Genomic DNA, 27,118 nt, shown 5'->3' with positions numbered 1-27,118 from the left:
ATGCCAGAGCCACCTGGAACACAGGCTGCAGAGCCCATTTATGCCTTCCTTCATGGCACCATGTGCAGCTTGCTAGGAAAAGAAATATCTGAGAAGCACTTTTCAACTCGGTGTAACTGTTTCAGCAATCAGCCTATAAAAAATTTTAAAAATTTTCTTATGCAACCTCTACTCTAGCATATATGCTCATAGTAGTGCTTGTTTACACACAAGGATTATTATGTATATCTTTTCACCAAAGGACTGCTTCACCTACATCCCATCCCTTTTATTTGTATGTCTTTTCTTATCTCATACTTCTCCTCTCCTCTTTTGTACAAAAACCCTGTGTTTGTGTTTTGTCTAAGAGTTTGTCTCTGTACCACATTTCCAGAAGCCCGAAGAGGGCATCTTGCTCTCTAGAACAGGAGTTACAGATAGTGATTAGTGGTTATGTGGGTGTGGGGAACCAATCTCAGGTCTTTTAAAACCATCTCTACTGCTACCTTTGTATTTTAGGTGTGAGGAACCAATCTCAGGTCCTCTAAAACTGCCACCTTTGTACTTTGTTTATAACCTTCCAGGGCTATACTTCTGGCCTTTATGGGCATCTGCTCTCATGTGGTGCACACGACCTCACACAGGCATACACATAAAAATCTGTATAACTTTCCTTAATTAATTTACTTATTTAACTTATACGTAATTAACTTACAATAATATAGTAAGTATATACTTAGCTAACAACCATCTTTAATTAACTATATCTGTCAACTTGTAACAGTATCCCAAGTTTTTTTTCTCTGCTGTTTTTCTCACCTCACCTATCTTGCTTCCCTCCCATACACAATCTTAGTTACCAAAATGTAATGTGGGATAACCCAGCCTACTGCATTCCTAGGCAGGTGATCCAGAGCTGTCTAATAAGCTAGCTGAGCATAAGCAAAAGAGTGAGCCAAAGAACAAATCAGCAATCAGTATTTCTCCATGGCTTCTGTTTGAGTTCCTATCCTAACTACCCTCAATGATGGATTGTGATCTAGAAGTTCAAGATGAAATAAAACCTTTTCTTCCCAAGTTGTGTTTGGTCAATATTTTATCACAGCAAGAGAATGATGCTAATATAAGTTCTTCGTAAAGATAAGCAACATTGTCCACCCCCTAAACGAATCTGGAGGGCATAGAGAACCCAAATTAGTAAAATTCGGGATTAATAGAGAGCCATTATTAATTAGTGTATACCTTAAAGACATATTCCATGAAACTAGAAAATCTAAAGAAATGTTTGTACTTCTAGACACATTGACCTAAAATTAAACCAAGATGAGCTAAATGCAGGCATGGTGAAGTATAAGTCAATAATTTAATGTTATAAATTACATAAATGGGTTCAAGGACAGAAAGCACATGGTCATTTCGACAGATGCAGAAGAAGCTTTCTGAGAAGATCAGTGTCTCACAATAAAAGTCCTGAAGAAACTCATTAAAAGGAATATACATCAAAATAATAAAGTCTATATGTGAAAACCTATTATAGCTTATATTTAGTCAGGCAGTGGTGGGGCACGCCTTTAATCCCAGCATTTGGGAGGTAGAGGCAGGCGGATTTCTGAGTTTGAGGTCATTCTGGTCTACAGAGTGAGTTCCAGGACAGCCAGGGCTACACAGAGAAACCCTGTCTCGAAAAACCGAAAAACAAAAAACAAAAACAAAACCAACCTATTATAGCCAATGTTAGAGAACAACTAAAGCATTTCTATGGTAATCAGGAACAAGACCAGGGTGTCAAGTTTCTCCACTTGATACGTCCTTGAGTCTTACCTAGAGCTATAAGACAAGAGAAGCACTGTATAAAGAAAAGGGAAGAAGAACAAGTATAATTTGCAGGTGATGAATATAAACCCTAAACCATTCATCAGAGAACTTTGACAACACTTTCAGCAAATTGGGAGAATACAAAATTAATATATAAAAGGTGAGAGTCTTCCTATATATACCAATAGCAAATACACTGAGAAAGAAATCAAGAAAGCTATCTCATTTACCATAATCTTTAAGGTGGAAATAAAAAAGACCTTGGAATAAATCTAAGGAATAAGACTAAGGTTGTAAGTTAGCCTCCAGAGTGTCAAATAACCCTATTAAAAATGGGGTACAAAGCTAAACAGGGAATTTTCAACTGAGGACACTCGAATGGCTCTGAAGCACCTAAAGAAATGTTCAGTATCCTTAGTTATCAGGGAAATGCAAATCAAAACAACCCTGAGATTCTACCTCACACCAGTCAGAATGGCTAAGATGAAAAACTCAGGGGACAGCAGATGGTGGAGAGGATGTGGAGAAAGAGAACACTTCTCCATTGTTGGTGGGATTGCAAGCTGGTAAAACCACTTGAAATCAGTTTGGCGGTTCCTCAGAAAATTGGCCATAGTACTATCCGAGGACCCAGCTATACTACTACTGGGCATATACCCAGAAGATACTCCAACATGTAATAAGGACACATGCTCCACTATGTTCATAGTAGCCTTATTTATAATAGGCAGAAGCTGGAAAGAACCCAGATGACCTTCAGCATAGGAATGGATACAGAAATCGTGGCATATATACACAATGGAGTACTATTCAGGTATTAAAAACAGTGAATTCATGAAATTCATAGGCAGATGGATGGAACTAGAAAGTGTCATCCTGAATTCATTGTTTCTAATGGCTGAATAGTATTCCATTGTGTAGATATACCACATTTTTTGCATCCACTCTTCTGTTGAGGGATACCTGGGTTCTTTCCAGCATCTGGCAATTATAAATAGGGCTGCTATGAACATAGTAGAGCATGTATCCTTATTACATGGTGGGGAATCCTCTGGGTATATGCCCAGGAGTGGTATAGCAGGATCTTCTGGAAGTGAGGTGCCCAGTTTTCGGAGGAACCGCCAGACTGATTTCCAGAGTGGTTGTACCAATTTGCAACCCCACCAGCAGTGGAGGAGTGTTCCTCTTTCTCCACATCCTCTCCAACACCTGCTGTCTCCTGAATTTTTAATCTTAGCCATTCTGACTGGTGTAAGGTGAAATCTCAGGGTTGTTTTGATTTGCATTTCCCTAATGACTAATGAAGTTGAGCATTTTTTAAGATGGTTCTCTGCCATCCGAAGTTCTTCAGGTGAGAATTCCCTGTTTAACTCTGTACCCCATTTTTTAATAGGGTTGTTTGGTTTTATGGAGTCTAACTTCTTAAGTTCTTTATATATATTGGATATTAGCCCTCTATCTGATGTAGGATTGGTGAAATTCTTAGGCAAATGGATGGAGCTAGAAAACATCATACTAAGTGAGGTAATCCAGACTCAAAAGGTGACTCATGGTATGCACTCACTAATAAGTGGATATTAACCTAGAAAACTGGAATACCCCAAACATAATCCATACATCAAATGAGGTACAAGAAGAAAGGAGGAGTGGCCCCTTGTTCTAGAAAGACTCAGTGAAGAAGTATAGGGCAAAACCAGAACGGGGAAGTGGGAAGGGGTGGGTGGGAGGACAGGGGGAGAAAAGGGGGCTTATGGGACTTTTGGGGAGTGGGGGGCTAGAAAAGGGGAAATCATTTGAAATGTAAATAAAAAATATATCGAATTAAAAAAAAGAAATTAATATTTTTAAAATAAAGCAAAACAAAACAACAAAAAAAAAAAAAAACAAAAAAAAAAACAAAAAGAAAGTTTCATCCTGAATGAGGTAACCCAATCACAAAAGAACACACATGGTATGCACTCACTGATAAGTAGATATTAGCCCAAAAGCTCAAACAAGTTACAATTCACAGACCACAGGAAGCTCAAGAAGAAGGAAGACCAAAGTGGGGGTGCTTTGGTTTTCTGAGAAAGGGAACAAAATACAGGAACAACTATGAAGACAAAGTGTGGAGCAGAGACTGAAGGAAAGGCCACCCAGAGACTGTTCTACCTGGGGATTCATCCTATAAACAGTCACCAAACCCTGGAACTACTATGGATGACAAGAAGTGCATACCAAAAGGAGCCTGTTATGGTTGTCTTTTGGAGGGGTCCTGCCAGAGTCTTACAGATACAGAGGCAGATACTAGCAGCCAACCATTGGACTGAGCGAGGGGTTCCCAGTGGAAGAGTTGGAGGGCAGACTGGAGGAGCTTGGGAGCTTTGCAGCCCCCTGGGAAGAACGATGATGTTGGCCAACCAGATGCCCCAGGGTTCCCAGGGTCTAAGCCATCAACCAAGTGGTACACATGGTTCCAGCCAAAAGAGTGGTAGAGCAATGCCTTGTCGGGCATCAGTGGCAGGAGAGGTCCTTGGTCCTGTAAAGGCTCGATAGATACCCCAGCGTGGAGAAATCGGGGGTGGGGGGGGTGGGGTGGGGTGGGGCTCATGGGAGTGGGTTGGGTGGAGGAGCAGCTTCTTGGAGGCAGGGGTTGGGAGGATGGGTTGGAGGTTTTCAGGGAGGGGGAAAACTGGGAAAGGGTATAACATTTGAAATGTAAATGAAGAATATATTCAATAAAAAACCTAAGGTTGTAAAAGATCTTTACAATGAAAATTTTAAACCAAAGTGATCAAACAAGATACTAGAAGATGAAAAGATTTTCTATGTTCATGGATCAGAATTACTATTGTAACAATAGCTATCCTACCAAAACACTATGGATTCAAGATAATCTCAATAAAATTACAAATGCCTCTTTGCAGAAATAGAAAAGTAATCCTAAAGTTAATATGGAAGTGTGTGTGTATGCGTGTGTGTGTGTGGGTGTGTGTGTGTGTGTGTGCATGCTCACCCACCCACACCCGCACCCACATGCATGCACCAAAAAAAAAAAAAACAACCCACAAAACAAAAACTGAAACCAGAAAACAAACAAACAAAAACCTGAATAGCAATACTGAGCAATAATAATACTATTGGAGAATTGAGATATTGCTTATCAGTTAAGAGCACTTGTAGAGATCCAAAGTCCAGTTCTCAGCACCCACTTTGTGGCTTCAAGTCAATCATAACAGTATTGTCAGAGAATGTGACAACATTTTTCAGCCTCCGGGGGTATGAGACACGTGATGCATGCACATACATGTATACATGAATGCAACGCACTTACAAATCTTTTAAAAGGGATACTGTTTGATATATTCTCATGTCTGGTTTTAAGTTATATTACAGAGGTGTAGTGATAAGTACAGTATAATATTGGCACAAAAAACACCCTAGATATATAGATCCATGAAATAGAATTGAGGACTCATTTTATATATATATATATATATATATATATATATATATATATATACACACACACACATATATATATCAATAATACTACAACAACCCATTCTGTTTGTTTTGTTTACAAGAGAAAACACCCTAGATATATAAATCCATGAAACAGAATTGAGGACTCATTATATATATATATATATATATATATATATATATATATATATATATATATACACACATATATCAATAATACTACAACAACCCATTCTGTTTGTTTTGTTTACAAGAGTGCCCCAAAGCATATTTGAGAAGATATAGAATCTTAAATACATGGTTGTGGATTTAGGGATTAGGTTGGGGTAAGGGATATAGTTAGGAGTTTGGGTTAGAGTTATTGTACTACAGATTAGGACTAGGGTTATGCTTATAGTTTGTATTAAGTATAGTTGTTATACCCAGTGTTACTCTGTCTTAGGGTTTCGTTGCTGTGAAGAGACACCATACCATGGCAACTCTTACAAAGGAAAACATTTTGTTAGAAGGAAGCAAACTGAAACCATCTTGCATAAAACTTCCATTTTCAATAGGGGTCAGAGGTGGACAGATGTCTTGCCCTCTCACTGGTTTCTACTGGGGATCACCTGGTATATCCAATGTATCTATAGTTTTGTTTAGTTTGATTGTTAATCTGTGATTCATATTTGGAAAAATGGGCCAAAGTTCATCTATTGGCCATTCACCCTTTGGACTGTCTTAACACATCTCAAGGATGTTCAGAAAAAAATGGCTGAATTGAAACAACAAAAACCTGATAAATTGGTACTACCCTTGGAGCCCTGCATCTGCAGCTAGGAGCTGATTACTGCTAGTGAATCCCCTGCCTCCTACCTGATGTACTCTTTTTTTCATTCAGTAGAATATCATTTATTAAAATATACTGTTGTACATAAGACCAAGAATTTCCAAAAGTATGTACTTTTAAATTGTACAAACTAAACTCATTCACAAAAGAACACACATGGAATGCAGTCACTGATAAGTGGATATTAGCCTAGAAGCTCTGAATACCCAAGACACAACTCACATATCAAATCATTTCCAAGAAGAAGGAAACAGAGGGCCCTGGTCCTAAAAAGGCTTGATGGAACACTGTAGGGGATTACCAGGACAGAGAAGTGGGAGGGGGTTGATTGGTGAATGGGCGGAAGGAAGAGGGCTTATGGGACTTATGGGGAGGGGGGAACTGGGAAAGGGAAAAATCATATGGAATGTAAACAAAGAATATAGAAAATAAAAAATTTGCAAACTCAACTTCCTGGCAAAAAATATGAAAGTGTATCAGAACACAAAATAGTTGTATACTCAAAATTGTGAAGCCTACAAGGTAATACTGGGCGTATGCTTTTTTAGGTTGAAATAGAACTTTTAGCTGATTACATTGATCGGCCTACTTAAGTTTTTTTTTAAAAGCATAACAGTGAGCTCTCCCAGCAGCTCAAGTACTGGGATTATGAGCTGCTTCTGTACCTGATTAGTTTTAAAAGAGGCCATTAAGTCAGAACCTTTAATTTTGCTCCCTTGCCATGGACTACCATAATGCATGTGGTAGAACTTTGCTTCACTGCCATTGACATCTCCAGCACAATGTTTTCCAGAACCCCCAAATGAGGTGCTCTTGAATTACCACCTCTGGGGACCTTATTTCAAATTTCAGAACAATGCTGACACGTTTTATCATTAAGGCATTTGGTCCACTTATCAGACTCAGATTTTATCTAGCACAGTAACCAAATGAGGCCATTTTGAAGATGTAATTAATGAAGGTGAGGGGAAATAATGCTCAGTTTTTAACAGATACATGTCACATTGTGAGTGCTTTTTTAAAAATATAAATATTAGCAAGTGAAGAACATTAGCTAAGACATTTTTCAAGGGGTTACAAGCTACTCTTAAAGGAGTACCTTCAGCTCCACAGCTTTCTCCTGTAAGGAAGCTGGTGGCTACTCTTGCTACAAAATCACTGTGCCCATGAGAATTTAATTCAGCAGGTAACAATGTGCTTCTCCCTTGGAACTATAGTTAGAGGAAGTAAGGAAAATTTTGTCTGTTTTAAATGTATAAATTCATATGGCCACTATATGTTTGTTTCTGTCTAAATGTATGAGTTTCTAATGTTCTGTATGCCTTGGTTATAGATTATTGGCTTGTGGTTTTGGTTATTATTGACTTGCATAAGGTTAAAAATCTGTCATCTGTAACAAGAGTTAACTTCAGACTCATAACTCAGGGTTGGAGCCATCCTAGACAGCAGCACATGTCAGGAGCCAACCAAAGAAACAGGTCTCCAAAGATACTTTTACATTGGGACAATATTTTTGTATCATTTCTGTCCTCTCTTGAAAACCAAAGAAGAAAAAGGAGAAGGAAAAGAAAGAAGAGGAGAAGAAAGACAAGAAGGAGAGGATGAGGAAGCAGAGGAGAGGGGGTATTAAAGCTGCACCTCCACGGAATCTTAGGCAAGAACTCTTCTTGCTGGCAGCCAAACTTTGTACATAAAAGTGACCCACTTAGTACTGATTTTAGAAACATTGTGTTTTCACTGTTAAAAGTTACTTTTGCCTTCTAAAAGTTATGGTTGTGCTCTATCTGCCTTTACTCTTAAAAATGGTATTTTATTTTGATATTGCAAAAATACACAATTGATAGATTTTAAAATTCTTTAAGGAAAGTTTTAAAATTCTACAGAAAGTTTAAAAACAATATTTTAAAGCAGCTTTTTAAAATGTTTTAATTTATAAAGCTATGGGACATTCAAACGTTTGTCAGATATTTTATTACAATGGATGAATAGATAAATAAAAGACTAAAAATTAGGACCACAACTTAACAGCAGAGATTGAAAAATTCCTATTTTATAATGCAATAAAACATTGACCTTATGCAGTCTGACAAAGAACTTGAATATTAAAAGATTACAGCATTTAAAAACAATTGAGAATCGGTGTCTTAAAAATAAGTCTGTTGGTCTATTCAGCCTAACAGAAGCTGATATAAAGATATCACTGACCTCCTTGTTATTATTAGCATTGTTAAGCTATACCTATTTTGGTAAACCAAATCATATAACAACAAAACAAAATGAAACAAAACAACCCCTGTTGTATTCTATAATAGTATACCATCTAAGGATCAAAGAAAAAAGTAAGTTTCTGGTCTGTATGCTTTAAAGTGTTATCTCGGTACTGAAAGGGCTTTAATTCAGAAATTGTCATTTCGTTGTAAACTGTTAGGGATAATTTAAAAAATGATCAAATACTTTAAGATGTTCAGAATGCTATTTGTAGTCATGCTAAATATTTGTGATTATGGGCATTTCTACCTATGTGCAAGTTCCCTAAATTATGTCTCTGAGAATTCTTTTATATGAACAGATACAGAGGTCAACAGTGTTGGCTTGTTTCCACTAGCTCATAACTCAGTTATCCTGTTAAACTACGCTTAATCATGTCATGTGGTTGTGCATATGTTTTCATCAGTGTTCATGGCAAATCTTCCATGCCTGACCATTTCCCAGGATCCTATTTTTTCCCTCCTTCCAATCCTGTCTCAGCTCATTGACAGGTGATGCTTCCACAGAGTATATAAAGATGCCCTCCACATATCCCCCTTTTGTTAAAAAAGGGTTCTTTCTCTAATAATATAAAACGATACAATAAAATTATAAAAGCCATCAGGTAAGATTTACATTCACAATGTCCATTCCAATATCTTGGTGACTTTAGAGTTCTATACATAAATCAATTTCATTATAACTTGTATAACCAACCTAAAAACATCTTGGACCTTAAGAACATTTTCTTAAGTCTTAACCAACTTACACTTAATTGTGAGACTGTAACTATGTAGTTGTCAACCCCATCAGAGACATAAGACGGAGTAAATACTACCAGAATATGCAGGAAGTGTAGAGCAGGCAGCTTCCAAAACTACAGAAAAGACAGAAAAGCTGGCTGCCTGGACGGTCACAAAAGTTTCTCTTTGTTGTAGCAGCATCCATCTTTGGCCTTCTGGCCCAAAATGTCTGACAGACTTTTGTGTGAAGCAGGAATCTTGAAGGACTGTTTATCTTGTCTTGGCAAAGCTCAGCAGTTGACTTCCCTGAATCTCATTTGTCCAGCTTGGAAAGGGCAGTTGAAACAAGGGCAGCTTCTCACCAAGTGGCTAGCTTGCCACTTTTGAAGCAAACTCTTTATGGAGGTTCTTCGATGCAAATCATCTTCCTGGAAATAGAGTGGGGGTACTTTCAGAGCAGACCAGTCTCATTGTCAAAAAATGCCTTTTAATAATAAAACATCTTTAAATGCTTTATTTCGCAGATATGAGGTTTCTGAAGATCATATTTAATTAATACGAATAGGCAAATGTTGCTTGTTTCTAACTATTTACCATATGCTTAATCTTAAAAACACCTTTCTGTAATTAACTAAACTTGTATCTAAAATGACTGTGAGTTTAATTGTCTGACTATTATTAACTTGTGTTTCTTGATTATTCTAAATAGTTTGTAATAGCAGCTTTCAAAGGGACTAAAATTTAAAATTGCAGTTTTAAAAATTACATAGGTACAATGCCTTGAAAGAATTGAAACATGTATATATAACATATTGTAATAAAATATAACCTTAATTTGTATTAATATACAAAGATCTACATCAATGTAAGATTATTGGCTAGTAATAGCTCTGTATTTTAAGGTTAGATTCAATAATCTACCCTTTATTCCTATAATTCCTATTTCTATATCCCTTCTTTTTCTTTACATCCCCACTTTTACCCCTAGCAGTAGATAGGAGAGAAAGAAAGGTAAGAACAAGAAGAAAAGAAGCTGCTGTGTCTAACCTCCCTCATTTTGTTTCCTCCCTGTCCAAAACCATAACTAGTAACCACCCCCAGGTAAGTGATGGCAAATGTCCATCTTCCATTGAATAACCAAAATCCATCCCACCTCTTGCGAACAGGAGCATCAATCTGTTAAAATTGCTCCCTGCTGATTTAGGGCATCATTTTCTTTTTGCACCCCCATCCCCAATCGGGATATTGGTCAGTCTTAAGAAAGCTAGCTGTAGCATTTGCAGTCCAGTCTCTGTATGCTGAGAAACTTTAGGGCTAAACTGAAGTCTGGACTGGAATAGTCTATGATACTGGACAATCTAGCTAACTGTCTTTGAAACTTTCCCAGGTACAGATTTTTGAGGAAACAGTATCAAGTAGGTATGAGGTAGGATCAAACAGCATCTCAGCACTTTAGCATCTTCTCAGGGCTGCATTGACTTCGCTGGTGTCTGTAAACATAAAGCTCTTACAGGTGATATACATTTCTACAATAACATATGCATGGAAGGTACACTGTGGACAATTCAGTTAAAGATGATTCTCTGCTTTCTGTTTGAGCAGGTAAGTCATCTATCTTTCTTTATAAATTAGTTTGGATTGTTTAACCAAACTGTAATATAAATTTCTGTTTATGCCATTTGAAAGGACAGAGTGATAAGCCTAGAGGATTTTGTAGCCAAAAGAATTTATTGGCTATGCACAGCTGAATTTCTGGCTGGAGACATTTTCTTGTTTTACAAGTCTCAGAGCTGTTCCCAAGTAGAGAAATCAGCATATATTTTACCTGTTTTGTTATTGATTTCTTTTTTCCTATCTGCAGCCAAGATTTTCGGGGTGGGGGGGTCTTCTTTCAAATCGGATTTTTTTCAATGTGGAAGGAATCCACAGTTTTTCTCTTCCTGTGGAAACATACAAAGCCTTGTCCCCACTGCATACTACATTTCTGTCCCTCCATTTTGAAGTTAAGACATCCTTAATATAAACAGGCTGATTTAGTACAGCAGTTTTCCATAATCCATTGTATCTCAGCAGCTGTTGTTTTGGTTCATTAACATTTTTAAAAGTTTAAGCTTAATAAAACACTATTAAATCTATCTTGTTACCCACTTTTATTCTATGATTATTTCATTTAATATCCTGATAGATCTCTCCATAATTGCTTGACCTGAAGGATTGTAAGCAATATTTGCAACATGTTTTATACCACAATGTCTAAAAAATTGCTGTATTTTAATGGATATGTGTGTTGAAGCATCATTAGCTCAAATATGTAAAGGAATTTCCAAGATAGTCATAAACTCTAATAAACGTACAATCTCAGAATCATCCTTTTCAGAATTCAGGGCAAAATCCATTGGAATTCAGAACACGTGTCAACTGTATGATATATCAACACATATCTATTTTAAAATTTTAACCTCTAAAAATTAAGCATTTAGGTTATTGTATGACATTACTCTAAGGAAGCATCATTAAGCAGAATCTGGATTCTTATATTACAGGTCTATGGGCTGCCATTCTAATTCCTCAAGCCTGTATGAATTTTCCTCATCTAGAATTACTTTTTCTGCTGTCACCATATGTTCTGGATTGTATTCCTTTGAAGATTTTTAAATTCTGATTCAAAGAACATTCTAATTTAGGTTATATGATCTCTGATTTAGTATTCCATCTTTCAATCATTTCTTTCTCAAGTCTGTTTTATTCTGATATTTCTTAAAGAGAATATATAAAACTACAATCATTATTTGCATGCTGATAATCAGAACAAAATTATACAGGGTCCAAGTGTTCTCTGTCTTTGTGTTTTTCTCCCCTTTTTAAACAAATAAAATGTTTTTCTTTTAATTTCTAACTCTCTCCTTAAGGACTTCATTTTCTTATTTTCAAATTTAACATTTCTATAATTTTTTTATACTCTGCTGCTCTGGGAAAATCCTTGGGCTGGCATGTGTATGTGGTAGCTATTTCTGCGCCATTAGTTCAGTCTAGCAGGATGCCCTTGCCAGATCTGGGCTGGAGCTGCTCCTCATAGGACCTTGCATTCTCAACCCAGTTAAGCGTATAGCCCTAGAGTCCAATGTAATCCCCTTTACTCTGAAACAAGGATTTGAATAATGTACAAAGACAAGTGGTGGAGGTTGTAAAAAGGAATCAAACTGCAGCCATTTTGAATAAAGCTTTCATTTAAAATAGAGGGCAAATAAAGTTTAAGCTTCCAAGACCTCCCTGGTAACTGACATCTGTTTTGCAGAAAGAGACATGAATACTACAGAAGTTGACCTGCCACAGCTGAATAACCCAACGAATAGTAACGGGATAAATGTATCCACAAAGACATATGCCTAAGGAAGTCTGCTATCCCTGCATCCTGCTTCTTGGGATAACTTTCCACAGATATATGTAGTTTTGAAGAGTAAAAACTCTGTAGCGTTCTGGCTCAGGATCACAGTTCAGCTCCCAAGTCTGTTCTGTTTCCCCAGTTGATCAGTATCGCCCCGAGTACAATAAAATTTTCTCATCTGCTTAAATGCTAAGATGAACCTTTGAAGATGCAGTCAGCTCCTGAGTCTGTGCTGCTGTCCTTGATTGGTCAGTTTTTATTGCCTAATTCAAATAAAGAGCTTATTTTGCTGGACATTTGTTTGTATCTGCTTGGGTTCTTTTGGATCTTTGGACTCTTAACAATTTAATTGAGGGCGGCTTACAGTTTCAGAGGTTTGGTCCATTATCATTGTGGAGGGAAGCATGGCAGTGTGCAGGCAGACATGGTGCTGGACAAGCCAAGAGTTCTATATTTTGATCTGCAGGCAGCAGGAGACTGTGTGTCATACTGGGAATAGCCTGAGTGTAGGAGACTTCAAAGTCTACCTCCACAATGGCACACTTCCTCCAACAAGACCACACCTACTTCAACAATGCCATGTCTCCTAATAGTGCCACTCCTTATGGGCCAAGCATTCAAACACATGGGTCTATGGGGGGGGGGAGCGCATACCTACTTAAACCACTGCACACTACATTGGATAAAACTGATTTTTTCCTTTACAAACAGCTATAAATTGCAAGTATCTCCTTGGTTAGGCATAGGACTGTGTGACCACTTCTTTGTGATAGATAAAACAGATTTTGTTAGGACATAGGTAAAATATGAAGGCCTAGATAAAAATAATTAAAGCCTAGGTAAAAATGTTAAGGCCTAGGTAACAGTTACCTGGGTAGCCTGCCATTATAAGGAAACTTTTCTCATATGTTTCTGTGGATACTAGGGCATGTTCTAATACTGAGATTGATTACATATTCTGTTATGTTCTGTGCCCTTGGAAACCAGTCACCATAGAAGTCAGAACTGTTTTGCATAGTTACCCACAATAAGTTTGGACTGGAACCAACCACCCAAGAGCACTTCCTGCACCTGTGTATAAGTTTTTATGATATAAGTTGCTCCTAGGATGGACCTCAACACAAGAGAGACACTTGCACCAATATAAGAAACTATTTGGAATACAACTTCCATTTTAGTGGTTGAGTAAATTTAAGTTCCCAAGATGGCCCTAGGAACTGACATTTTACTTGGCAGAAAGAGACATGTACATGGGTAATCCTGGTTGGCAAGTTAAGACAAGTCCTAACCTGGTAGACAAGTTAGGACATGAATATTAGACAAGGCAAGTCCCCTGCCACAGTCCCAACCAATGGGAGCAGGATAAGTATACAACTAAGGAAATCTGCCATTCCTAAATCCTGATTGGTAGAATAACTTGGCACAGATATTTGTGGATTTTGGGCTTAAAAATCCTGTAGGATTGTAACTCAGGGTCAGGGTTCAGATTTGGACCATGGACCTAGTCGATCAGGTTTTAATTTTAAGGTTGGGGGTAAAGTTGCATGTAGATAGAGTGGAATTAGTAAAAATTTGTGTCCATGTTAAGGCTAGGGTTAGGTTTATCATTAGGGATAAGGTTATTTAAGGCTTAAGATAGGGTTAGGGTTAGTACTTAGTTTAGGGTTAGAATTAGGAATTGAGCTAGATAGGGTTAAAGTCATAAATAGGGTTTCATTTCGGATTAGTTTTGTTTAGACTTATGGCTAGGGTTGGTGGTAGTGCTATGGTCATCAATTCATTTTACTTATAGTGATGTACTAATGATAATGCTTGGTTTAGAGTTAGCATTAATGTTAAGGTTAGGGCTATGCTATTGTAATGATTATGGACTGGATTCATTTTAATGTTAGGGTTAAAGTAAGGATAAGAGTTTTGATAGGGTTAGGAGCTGGGTAAGTGCTATTGTTCAGTGTAGGTTGCTGTTAGGATATATATTAGAAACAACCATAGGTTTAAGTTTTGGGTTATATTAAGGGCTGGTAATAGAGTACCACTGCAGTATAAGCTTGGTTTATAGTTACTGTTTAGGATATGGACCAAGCTTAGGAATAGAGCTAAATTTAGGGTTCAAGCTAGGGATATTTCAGGTTAGGGTCTATAAAAAGTTTATGTCAAAGCTGGATGAGGTAGCACATTTTAATTGTAGCACTTGGGAAGCCAAGAGAAGCAGATCTCTGGGAGTTCAAGGCTAATTTGATCTCCAAAGAAAAGTCCAGATCAGTCAGGGGCATACAGAGACCTTGTCTAAAGACAAAAACAAACAACAAACAAAAAAGAAAAGAAAAACAAGTAAACAAACAAAAGATACATACAAACAAACCCCATCATGTTGAGCATTAGAATTCATGCTACAATTAGGCCCATAGATGGCTTGATTTTTAGTATAGCTATGTTAATTTTATGGTTTGTCAATAAGGTTATTGCTTAGTTTTGGTACAGAATTCAAGATTGGTTAGTTTTATTGTTAGGGCTATGCTAGGTTAATAATTGCATTAGTTTTAGTGTTTGGTTAGGAGTTAGGAGTAGTACTGTTAAGGATAAATTCAGGCTAGGATTAGGGTTAGGATTAGGGTTAGGTTTTCTTTTTTTTTTTTTTAAATACAGAACAATAAACACCTTTATTACATGAGCTGTGAACAATGGCTTATTTGCCCTTCTGGGCTTCGATCTTCCTCAGAACTCCTTGCTGCCTAGCACATAGCTATCTGCGCTGTCACACTGGCCTGGTCTTGAGACAATCCAGGCAGGACGCTTGCTCTGCTGGGTCTGCTCCTCCCAAGACAGCTAGTTTTATTGTTCTGTTTCCAGTCATCATATTTATTTTCAATTTTCTTTGATCGTTTTTTTGTATAAAATCTTTTCTTTCTCAGAAGTCAGCTTTGCCCCCTTTTTGTGGTGCAGGGGCAGTGCTTAGTGAGACTCACACCGCTCCCAGAGGCAGTGCATAGTGGGACTCACACCACTGCAAGGGGCAGTGCATAGTGGGACTCACACCACTGCCAACATGATGTGCTGTCAATAAGCATAAGACAGTTCTATACCAGTGTCTTGGTGCAGACCAGATCATTAGTGGATGCATTGAAGACATCAATGATCCTTGTTTTGTAAGTAAAACACTTAGAGCTCCAGGAAAAGTTCCCCACACTTACTCTCAGGGCACAGCATTGCTTACTGCCTCCTTAAACTCCGACTGTGTATGTATGTCAAAGGGCAATCTTGGTGTTGACAGTGGGACATCCCAGCTCATACTTCTGTTTCTTTTGGTAGGGCAGCCCTTGTGCCAGTTGTCCTGACTCAGTGCTAACTGGATAAAGCCAGGGTTAAGTTAGTGTTAGTTCTGAGTTAGAGTTAGAGTTAGGGATAGAAATAGGTTTAGTGTTCGAGTCAAGAATAAAATGAGCCTTAGAGCTGGGGTTAGTGGTATGAATAGGGTGGTAGAACTTAATTGGTTATCAGACTTATGATTTGGGATAGAGTACTATTAGTGTTAGAATTAGTGTTAAGACTGAATTTGGTGATATGTTTAGGTTAGGATTTGTGTGAATTGTTTTAAGGTGAGATTATTAATAGGCTAGATATAGTTTCATTGTAAGGGTCATGGTCAGAATCAGTTTTTTGGTTAGGAATGAGGTTAAGTTTAGCTGTATGTTTAGTGATTGTACTAAGATTAGGATTAGGAATTAGTGTTCGGGTGAGGATTTGGCATAAGTTTAGGTTTAGGACTGAGGTTAGCAATAGTTTTAAGTTAAGGATAGTATTAGAGTTTGGACATAGTTTGTGCTTAGGTCCTGGCTAATATTAGGGTTAAGGTTGGGGTTAGTGTTAAGTATTGGGTTGGCATTGTGTAGGGATTAAGGTTAGATGTAGGGGAAGATCTAGGTGAGTATTGGAGTTAGAGTTAGTTCATAGGTTAGTATTATAGGATATTTGAACCTGTTTCTAGTTAGGGTGTGGCTCAGCCCTTAACATACACCTTTAATCCCTTTGGCTTGAATACAGATAGGTAAAGTTAGTTTGTAGAAGGAAGCGCCCATGTTTGAAAGTGATGTCTAATTGAGTGGCAAAGTGAAGAATCAGAGAGAGATTTGACAGAACAGGATATGCCCGACTCTCATGAGAAGAGAGAGGAAAGGGAAGCTACTTTAGAGAGAGGCAGACAGTACATGAAGAAAAGAGTGCAGTACAGGAATACAGTAGAGTCTGTGGAGAGCAGTACAGCAGAGTTGAGAGGGAGAGCAGAGAATCCCAGAGAGAGAAGGCAGCTTTACCAGCAGAGGTTTACAGAGACAGGTTCAAGAGAGAACAAGCTTGACATAGGAGAAGGCAGAATGAGCCAGAGAATAAGAAGGATCCAGACTAGAAAAGACAACTAATGTTAATTTGAGGACAGCAGAGCAATTCAGATGTGGAGAGAGAAGCCAAATTGAATTAGTGAGCTAGGAGAGGAGTTCAAACCAGAATAGCTGACTTGAGTGAGCTAGTAAGAGTTCAGAGAAAGGTAGAAAGGGGGAAGCTTATTCAACAGTAACTGTCAGAGGCAAAACAGTATAGGCTTAGAAGATCATAGGACAGAAGCTTCCAGGACTAGGCCTAGGTTAGGAGAATGAGGCAAATAAAAGATACTTTTAAAGCTTAGTTTAGGATGAGGGGTTAAGGTTATGTTAGAAATTAAATTAGAAAGTTAGGTGTAGGGTTAATTGGGTTTGTGATTATGGTTAAAGTTAGGAATACTTTTAAGGATATGTTTAGAATTAGGGATTAGACTTTGGGTTAGGGCCAGGGTGTTGTGGGAAATATTAAAAAACTGAACCTGTCAACTCTCTGTGGTACAGGACCATGCTCCACGTTCCTGTTTGCCCACCAACTCTCTGGCCATGCTGGTCCACAGGGCTCCTGCCTGGCCATCTCTCCAGCAGCCCCCTCACCCCAGTTCCTCTCACTACCACGCAACACCCATGCACCTCATGGTAAGCCATCTAAATACCTAATTACCTGGTAGAAACAAGACTCGTAAAGCTTAATTCACCAATCAGATTTATGTGTCAACAATGCCACAATTTACAAGATGCCAATACAATAATTTCAGAGCCAACTGCACCAATATTTCTAACCTTGCAGAATCATAGCTACTTGTGGCTGGAAACACCACACAGGTGCATGTCAGCAGCCATCTTGGTTCCTCTCTCTATCCTCAGACTCTTCTTCCCTGTTTAATCACAGATTTCCCACTGTCCTAATGTGATTGGACAGGGAAATTCCTTCAACACTAGGGTAGTATTTTGGTTAGATATAGGGTTAGGTTAGTACCATGGTAAAGGGTAGGGTGAGTGTTTAGGCAGTTATTGTTAGGGTTAGGCTGAGAGTTAGGGTTATGAATAGTGTTATTGTTCGGATAAGGGTCAGGGCAAAGACTAAGTCATTGTTAGGGTCATAGTTTAGTATTAGTGCTATAAGTTAGGTTTAAGTTGACACTCAAGGTTCTGTTAGAAATGGAATGAAGTTTAGTGTGGGAGCTAAGGTTATGATTAGGGTTAGGGTAAATCTTAGGTTCATGGTAAAAGTTAGGATTATGATTAGGAATAGTGTTAGGGTTAGCATTAGAGCTAGTGGTTGAATTAGGTTAAGTCTTAGGGCTAGGGCTAGGCTAATATAAGATTAGGGTTTCGTTAAATATATGGTTAAAATTAGAGTTAGGATGAAGTTTCATGTTAGGCTAGTGTCATGTTGATGGTAACTGTTAAGTTTAGTGGCACAGGTATGAATAGAGTTAGTTTCAGGGTTAGAGTTGGTGTTGGGTCTGATTATGATTATTGGTACTATTAAGCTTGTGTAAAGCTTAAATTTAGATTTAGAGCTAAAGGTTGGGCTATGGATAGGGTAAAGGCTGGTTTACAGCTAGGGCTTGAGTTAGATTATACTAGTTTAATTGTTATCACTGTGCCATGTTTATGATTAGAGAGGGGGATAGCTATACTTTGAGGATTAAGGTTTATAGTGGAATCAAGGATAATTTATTTCTAGGGTTAATGTAGAGTTAGAAATAGTGTTAGTAATATTACTAGTGTTAAAATGATGATTATATTTTTATTAGGGCTAGAATAGTATTAGAGTTAATGTTAGGATAAGTTTAGTGAGGGTTAGTGTTTGGACTAGAATAATTTTATGGTTAAGGTTAGGACCATGTTTAATGGCATGGTACGTGTTATTGTTAGAATTAAGTTTTGAAATAGGGGGAAGGTATTTAGTTATGAGTAGCTTTAGGGTTAGAAATAGGGATAAGCTTTAGTTTGGGTTTAAGTTAAGGTTAGTGTTATGGTTAGAGTTAGCCTAGTATCTTAGTTAGGGTTTCCATTGCTGTGAACAGATACCATGACCAAAGCACTCTTATAAAGAACAACATTTAAAAAGAACCTGGGGCTAGCTTGCAGGTTCAGAGGTACAGTCCATTATCATCAACTTAGGAGACATGGTAGCATTCAGTCAGGCATGGTGTTGGAGAAGGAATTAGGAGTTCTACATCTTATTCTGAAGGGAACCAGGAAAGACTGGCTCTTCTTCACTGGGTAGAACCTAAGCATAGGACCTGAAAGTCCACTTCTACAGTGACTGACCTACTCCAACAAGGCCACACCTACTCCAACAAGGCCACACCTCCTACTATGACTTTCATGAGAAATGTCACTTCTCATGGGCCTAGCGTATTCAAACAACCACAGCTAGTGTTAATGTCAGAGTTGGTATAATGAATGAGTTTGGAGTTATTGCTTAGGATTAAAGTTTGGCAAAGACTAGGATTAAGTTTAGTAGTAGGGATAGATATATTAAATCTTAGGATTAGGGTCAGGATTAAGGTTAGAGATAAAATTAGATTTAGTTTTAGAGTTAGGGTTGAGTTTAGAATCAGGGTATGAATGGAGTTATTTTTAAAGCTAGATCTATGATTGGGGTTAGGACTGCAGTTGTGGTTTAGGGATAAAGCTAGGCTTAGTGGTAGAGTTAGTGGTCTGCCTTGTAGCTAGAATTTGACTTAGTGTAAGTGTTAGTGTTAGGCTTGGTTTTCTGTTTGAGGTTAGGGTTAGGGCCAGTGTTAACCATTAGGATTTTAGTTAAGCTGAGTTTTTGGATTGGTGTTAGAGTTAGAGATAGGATTCTTCTAGTGTGATGGCTTGTATGTTCTTGGCCCATGGAGTGGCCCTATTAGGAGGTGTGATATTGTTGGAATAGGTGTGTCACTGTCTGTGTGGGCTTAAGACCCTCACCCTAGCTGCCTGGAAATGAGTCTTCTAAGAGCAGCCTTCAGATGAAGATGTAGAACTCTCAGCTTCTCCTGCACCATGCCTGGCTAGTTGTTGCCATGTTCCCACCTTGATGATACTGGACTGAACCTCTGAACCTGTAAGCTAGCCCCAATTAAATGCTGTCCTTTTTAAGACTTGCATTGGTCATGGTGTCTGTTCACAGCAGTACAACCCTAACTAAACATCTAGTGTGAGAGGAGTTTAATGTTATTGTTAAATTAGATTGAGAGTTAGAATTATAGTCAGGGTAACGGTTATGATGGCTAGAATTCAAAATTAAAGTTATTTGCGCTGTTAAAATTTGGGTTAGTGATAGAATAATGGCTATAGTAGGGATAGAATTTAGGGTAATGTTAAATGTTAATATTTGTGTTAGAGTAATAGAGCTATGGATTGGATGGTGAAGGTTTAGAGCTAAGGTTATATATAATAAGGTTTAGGATTGGTGATAGGCTAGGGTTAAGGGTAAAGTTAGGGATAAGGTGAATGTTAGGGGTTAAGTTTGGGTTTGGATTAAGGTTATTATAAATGTATATAGTATGTCTTTGGTTAGATTAAGACTGATTTAGGGTTTAAATGTAGGGCTAAGTATAGGGAAAAGTTAGGGTTAGGGCAAGAAGTAGCATTCATATTAGGATCATGGTACTTCTACAGTTAGGGGTGGTTTAGGGTTAAGCTGTAGTGTAAGTCTAAGGCTATTGTCAGTGTTGTGTTACATTAGGTTAAGGCTCAAGCTAAATCTACAATTTATGTTAGGGTTTGATCTGATGGTAGTACTTGGTTTAGGGTTAGAGTTTGAGTTAACATTAATATTAGGGTTAGGGATAGAGTTTATGCTTAGCTTAGTGGTAAGGTTGTTGTTAGGGGGTTGGTTTGAGTAATGCTTAGGGTTAGGTCTAGAGTTTAATGTTAAGTTTGTTTAAGGTTGAAGCTAGGATAATAGTCTTGTTCATTTTTCTGTTTCTGTTCTAAAGTAATACGCTGAAAACTAACTTGGGAAGGTTTCTTAGTTAGGGTTTTACTGCTGTGAGCAGACACCATGACCAAGGCAACTCTTACAAGGACAACATTTAATTGGGGCTGGATTACAGGTTCAAAGGTTCAGTTCATTATCACCAAGGTGGGAGCATGGCAGTCTTCAGGCAGGCATGGTACAGGAGGAGCTGAGAGTTCTACATCTTTATCGGAAGACTGATAGGAGATGACTGACTCCTGTTTGGTTAGGAGGAGGGTCTCATTGCTCTCCCCCTCAGTAACACATTTCCTCCAACATGGCCACACTTACTCCAACAAGGCCACACATCTTGTTAGTGCCACTCCCAGGGCCAAGCATATACAAACTACTACAGGTAGTAAAGGGTTGCAATTAGGTCTGAGATAGTATTAGGGTTTGTTAATACAGTTGTGGTTTTGTTTAGAGCTAGGACCATGGCTAGGCTAGTTTTTGCAATGGCTAGGGTTAAAGTTTTTGTTAGAGCACGTTGTAAGACAATGTGGCCTTGTAATATGACAAAGTTCCATTGTGTCTTCTCTACTGATAACAGTTGCAAGCACAGTGCTGTATTATGTCATAACAATGCTACATTGTGTCAGTACAACTGAGAAAGTCAACACAGTGTTCATCATCATCATAATTCTCTATTAGCTTACAAGAATCAGCATCTCATCAAAATGGTGTGTACTCACAGTGTCCCAATGTACCTTCACACTGCTTCAATGTGGCATCACAGTATTCTGTTGTGATATAAGAATGTTCCATTGTGTCACCACAATCCTAAAATATGACAGATGACCTTTTTTGGACACTTCTAATGGTCAATTTTGACATCACAATGCTGTGTTGTGGCAATATAACAGAATAATGTATCAACATAATGCTCCACTGTGTTATGAAAATGTTAAATGATAACTACACACTTCTGAATTTCTGTATAGTAATGTGGTCTTGTGTTATCAAATAGTTCCACTGTGCCATCACTATGTTGAATAATGTCATCATGATGATGATTTATTACATTATTATATTGCATTGTGCCACTATGAAGGTTCATTATGTCCTCATAGTACTGCATGGTGCCATCACAATAGTATTTCACAATGTCACAATGATCCATTTTGTCACCACAATGCACAAGTGTGATTTCACAATGCTTTTTTTTTCTTGCCCTAACCACATTATATCATACAGACTATCCACTTTGCAATCAAAATGCTGACTTCTGACATTAACATGTTCCATGTGCCATTGCATTGGCAAATTATGATGTCACAATACTCTATTGTGATAAAACAATGTTGCATTTTCCCACTACAATAGTGTAATTTGTCAACAAAGCTCTCCATCACAAAGATCCATAATCCTGTAACAATGCCACACTGTGATGCTAAAATTCTGTATTTTGCCTCACAATAGTATATTGTATCATTGTAGAGATCAGTTTACCATCTCAGTGCTGCACTGTGACATCAAAGTACAACCCTAAGGCTGCATTGGAAGACGATGATGCTTCACATGCATTTCAATGCTGACTTAAACATCACAAAACTAAATCAGGACATCAGCATGATGAATTATAATGTTATCAAGTTCCATTTTGCCATCCCAACACTGAATTGTGATATCACAGTGTTCCATTTTGTCATCATAATGTTAAAATGGGACATCACATGATTTAATTTTCACATTATAATACTTCCTTCTGCAACCACAATAATGTATTGTGTCATTACAATGTTGCTTTGTGTCACCTTGTTACTAGTTTGTTTATATATCACAAAGCTAAAATGTTCCATCATAAACTGTTTTTTTATGTGAGTTTATTAATTATTTAAAAATAACCATTTGGACCCAAATCACAATTTTTAAATTTTGCATCCTAACTATAAAAATCTTTGTTTACAAATAATGATAACTTGAAACATTACAATGTTCCATTATGCCATCACAGAGCTTCATTGTGCTACCAGAATATTGTATCATGACATTGTATTGCCCATGTGTGCCATCATAAGACAAACTATGGTATGTTAATACCTCCATGGTGACATTACAATTCTCCAGTATGCTAACAAAATATTCTAATGTGACATCACAAAGGAGAATTCTGATAATTTAATGTTTTTTATGCTACCAATGGTTCAATATGCCATCCAAATGCCACTTATAATGTCATTGTCCACTTTAACCATCAGAATATGAATTATGACACTACAAAGCTCCATTTTTACATAAATTACTCCACTGAGACATCACCTTATCCACATTGTGCCAACATAAGGTGGCACAGAACATTACAATGCTCCTCTGTGACATTATCATTGTCCATTAGGACATTATAGCTTTCTAAGGTGACATCCCTGTATCATTCTGACATTACAAAACTATTATGACTTCAAGTGTTTCACTGTGACAGCACAATACTCAATTCTACTATTTCAATGTCCATTGTGATGTCACAATACTTCACCGTGACTTCAAATGTGTAAACAGGTATAAAATACTACCTTGTGCCATCACTTTGCCTTATTATGATGTGTCAATGCTCCATTGTGACAATATTACAGTGTACCAGGATGACATTCCACTATAACACTGTGACCCTAAAGGAGTGGTGGGGTTTTTTTGTTGTTGTTGTTATTGTTGTTTGGTTGTTTGGCTTTTGCTTTATTTTTTTTTTTTTTATTTTTTTTTGTCTTTTTTTTTTATTTGATATAATTTATTTACATTTCAAATGATTTCCCCTTTTCTAGCCCCCCCCCCCCCACTCCCCGAAAGTCCCGTAAGCCCCCTTCTCTTCCCCTGTCCTCCCTCCCACCCCTTCCCAGTTCCCCGTTCTGGTTTTGCCAAATACTGTTTCACTGAGTCTTTCCAGAACCAGGGACCACTCCTGCTTTCTTCTTGTATCTCATTTGATGTGTGGATTATGTTTTGGGTATTCCAGTTTTCTAGGTTAATAACCACTTATTAGTGAGTGCATACCATGATTCACCTTTTGAGTCTGGGTTACCTCACTTAGTATGATGTTCTCTAGCTCCATCCATTTGCCTAAGAATTTCATGAATTCATTGTTTCTAATGGCTGAATAGTACTCCATTGTGTAGATATACCACATTTTTTGTATCCACTCTTCTGTTGAGGGATACCTGGGTTCTTTCCAGCATCTGGCAATTATAAATAGGGCTGCTATGAACATAGTAGAGCATGTATCCTTATTACATGGTGGGGAATCCTCTGGGTATATGCCCAGGAGTGGTATAGCAGGATCTTCTGGAAGTGAGGTGCCCAGTTTTCGGAGGAACCGCCAGACTGCTTTCCAGAGTGGTTGTACCAATTTGCAACCCCACCAGCAGTGGAGGAGTGTTCCTCTTTCTCCGCACCCTCTCCAACACCTGCTGTCTCCTGAATTTTTAATCTTAGCCATTCTGACTGGTGTAAGATGAAATCTTAGGGTTGTTTTGATTTGCATTTCCCTAATGACTAATGAAGTGGAGCATTTTTTAAGATGCTTCTCCGCCATCCGAAGTTCTTCAGGTGAGAATTCTTTGTTTAACTCTGTACCCCATTTTTTAATAGGGTTGTTCGGTTTTCTGGAGTCTAACTTCTTGAGTTCTTTATATATATTGGATATTAGCCCTCTATCTGATGTAGGATTGGTGAAGATCTTTTCCCAATTTGTTGGTTGCCGATCTGTCCTCTTGACGGTGTCCTTTGCCTTACAGAAACTCTGTAACCTTATGAGGTCCCATTTGTCAATTCTTGCTCTTAGAGCATACGCTATTGGTGTTCTGTTCAGAAACTTTCTCCCTGTACCGATGTCCTCAAGGGTCTTCCCCAGTTTCTTTTCTATTAGCTTCAGAGTGTCTGGCTTTATGTGGAGGTCCTTGATCCATTTGGATTTGAGCTTAGTACAAGGAGACAAGGATGGATCAATTCGCATTCTTCTGCATGCTGACCTCCAGTTGAACCAGCACCATTTGTTGAAAAGGCTATCTTTTTTCCATTGGATGTTTTCAGCCTCTTTGTCGAGGATCAAGTGGCCATAGGTGTGTGGGTTCATTTCTGGATCTTCAATCCTGTTCCATTGATCCTCCTGCCTGTCACTGTACCAATACCATGCAGTTTTTAACACTATTGCTCTGTAGTATTGCTTGAGGTCAGGGATACTGATTCCCCCAGATTTTCTTTTGTTGCTGAGAATAGTTTTAGCTATCCTGGGTTTTTTGTTGTTCCAGATGAATTTGATAATTGCTCTTTCTAACTCTGTGAAGAATTGAGTTGGGATTTTGATGGGTATTGCATTGAATCTGTATAGTGCTTTAGGCAAAATGGCCATTTTAACTATATTGATTCTACCGATCCATGAGCATGGGAGGTTTTCCCATTTTTTGAGGTCTTCTTCCATTTCCTTCTTCAGAGTCTTGAAGTTCTTGCCATACAGATCTTTCGCATGTTTGGTAAGAGTCACCCCAAGATACTTTATACTGTTTGTGGCTATTGTGAAGGGGGTCATTTCCCTAATTTCTTTCTCAGCCTGCTTATCCTTTGAGTATAGGAAGGCCACTGATTTGCTTGAGTTGATTTTGTAACCTGCCACTTTGCTGAAGTTGTTTATCAGCTGTAGGAGCTCTCTAGTGGAGTTCTTTGGGTCACTTAGGTAGACGATCATGTCGTCTGCAAATAATGATAGTTTGACTTCCTCCTTTCCAATTTGTATCCCTTTGACCTCCTTATGTTGTCGAATTGCCCGAGCTAGTACCTCAAGTACAATATTGAAAAGATAAGGAGAAAGGGGGCAGCCTTGTCTGGTCCCTGATTTCAGTGGGATTGCTTCAAGTTTCTCTCCGTTTAGTTTGATGCTGGCTACCGGTTTGCTGTATATTGCTTTTACTATGTTTAGGTATGGGCCTTGAATTCCTGTTCTCTCCAAGACTTTAAGCATGAAAGGATGCTGAATTTTGTCAAATGCTTTTTCAGCATCCAATGAAATGACCATATGATTTTGTTCTTTGAGTTTGTTTATGTAGTGGATTGTATTGATGGATTTCCGTATATTGAACCAACCCTGCATTCCCGGGATAAAGCCTACTTGATCATGGTGGATGATCGTTTTGATGTGTTCTTGGATTCGGTTGGCAAGAATTTTGTTGAGTATTTTTGCATCGATGTTCATAAGGGAAATTGGTCTGAAGTTCTCTTTCTTTGTTGGATCTTTGTGTGGCTTTGGTATCAGCGTAATTGTGGCTTCGTAGAAGGAATTGGGTAGTGTTCCTTCTGTTTCTATTTTGTGGAATAGTTTGAAGAGTATTGGTGTTAACTCTTCTTTGAAGGTCTGGTAGAATTCTGCACTGAAACCATCTGGTCCTGTGCTTTTTTTGGTTGGAAGACTTTCTATGACTCCTTCTATTTCTTTAGGCTTTATGGGACTGTTTAGATGGTCTAGTTGGTCCTGATTTAATTTTGGTATTTGGTATCTGTCAAGGAAATTGTCCATTTCCTCCAGATTCTCCAGTTGTGTTGAGTACAGGCTCTTGTAGTAGGATCTGATGATTTTTTGGATTTCCTCAGTTTCCGTTGTTATGTCTCCCTTTTCATTTCTAAGTTTGTTAATTTGGATACTTTCTCTGTGCCCTTTGGTCAGTCTGGCTAAGGGTTTATCTATCTTGTTGATTTTCTCAAAGAACCAGCTCCTAGTTTTGTTGATTTTTTGTATGGTTCTCTTTGTTTCTACTTGATTGATTTCGGCCCTGAGTTTGATGATTTCCTGCCTTCTACTCCTCCTGGGTGAAATAGCTTCTTTTTGTTCTAGGGCTTTCAGGTGTGTCATTAAGTTGGTAATGTATGCTCTCTCCATTTTCTTTTTGGAGGCACTCAGGGCTATGAGTTTTCCTCTTAGCACTGCTTTCATTGTGTCCCATAGATTTGGGTATGTTGTGTTTTCATTTTCATTGTGTTCTAAAAAGTCTTTAATTTCTTTCTTTATTTCTTCCTTGACCAAGGTGTCATTGAGTAGAGTATTGTTCAATCTCCACGTGTTTGTGGGTTTTCTGTTGTTTCTGTTGCTATTGAAGACCACTTTTATTCCATAGTGATCAGATAGGAGGCATGGGATTAGTTCTATCTTTTTATATTTGTTGAGGTCTGTCTTGTGACCAATTATATGGTCGATTTTGGAGAAGGTACCATGAGGTGCTGAAAAAAAGGTATATTCTTTTGTTTTAGGATAGAATGTTCTATATATATCAGTTAAATCTAATTGGTCCAAAGCTTCAATTAGTTTCATTGTGTCCTTGTTTAGTTTCTGTTTTCCTGATCGGT

General features: G+C 38.0%; 1 pseudogene; it reads right to left on the bottom strand.

Annotated features, from left to right (window-relative positions):
- Positions 1 to 15,178: 15,178 nt before the first annotated feature.
- LOC127695022 (40S ribosomal protein S8-like) lies at positions 15,179 to 21,562 on the bottom strand (annotated as a pseudogene).
- Positions 21,563 to 27,118: the final 5,556 nt, after the last annotated feature.

Source organism: Apodemus sylvaticus, chromosome 1, assembly GCF_947179515.1.
Source record: "Apodemus sylvaticus chromosome 1, mApoSyl1.1, whole genome shotgun sequence".
NCBI classification, from domain to species: Eukaryota; Metazoa; Chordata; class Mammalia; order Rodentia; family Muridae; genus Apodemus; species Apodemus sylvaticus.
The sequence above is the reverse complement of the archived record's forward strand: the minus strand, read 5'-3'. Positions and strand labels throughout refer to the sequence as shown.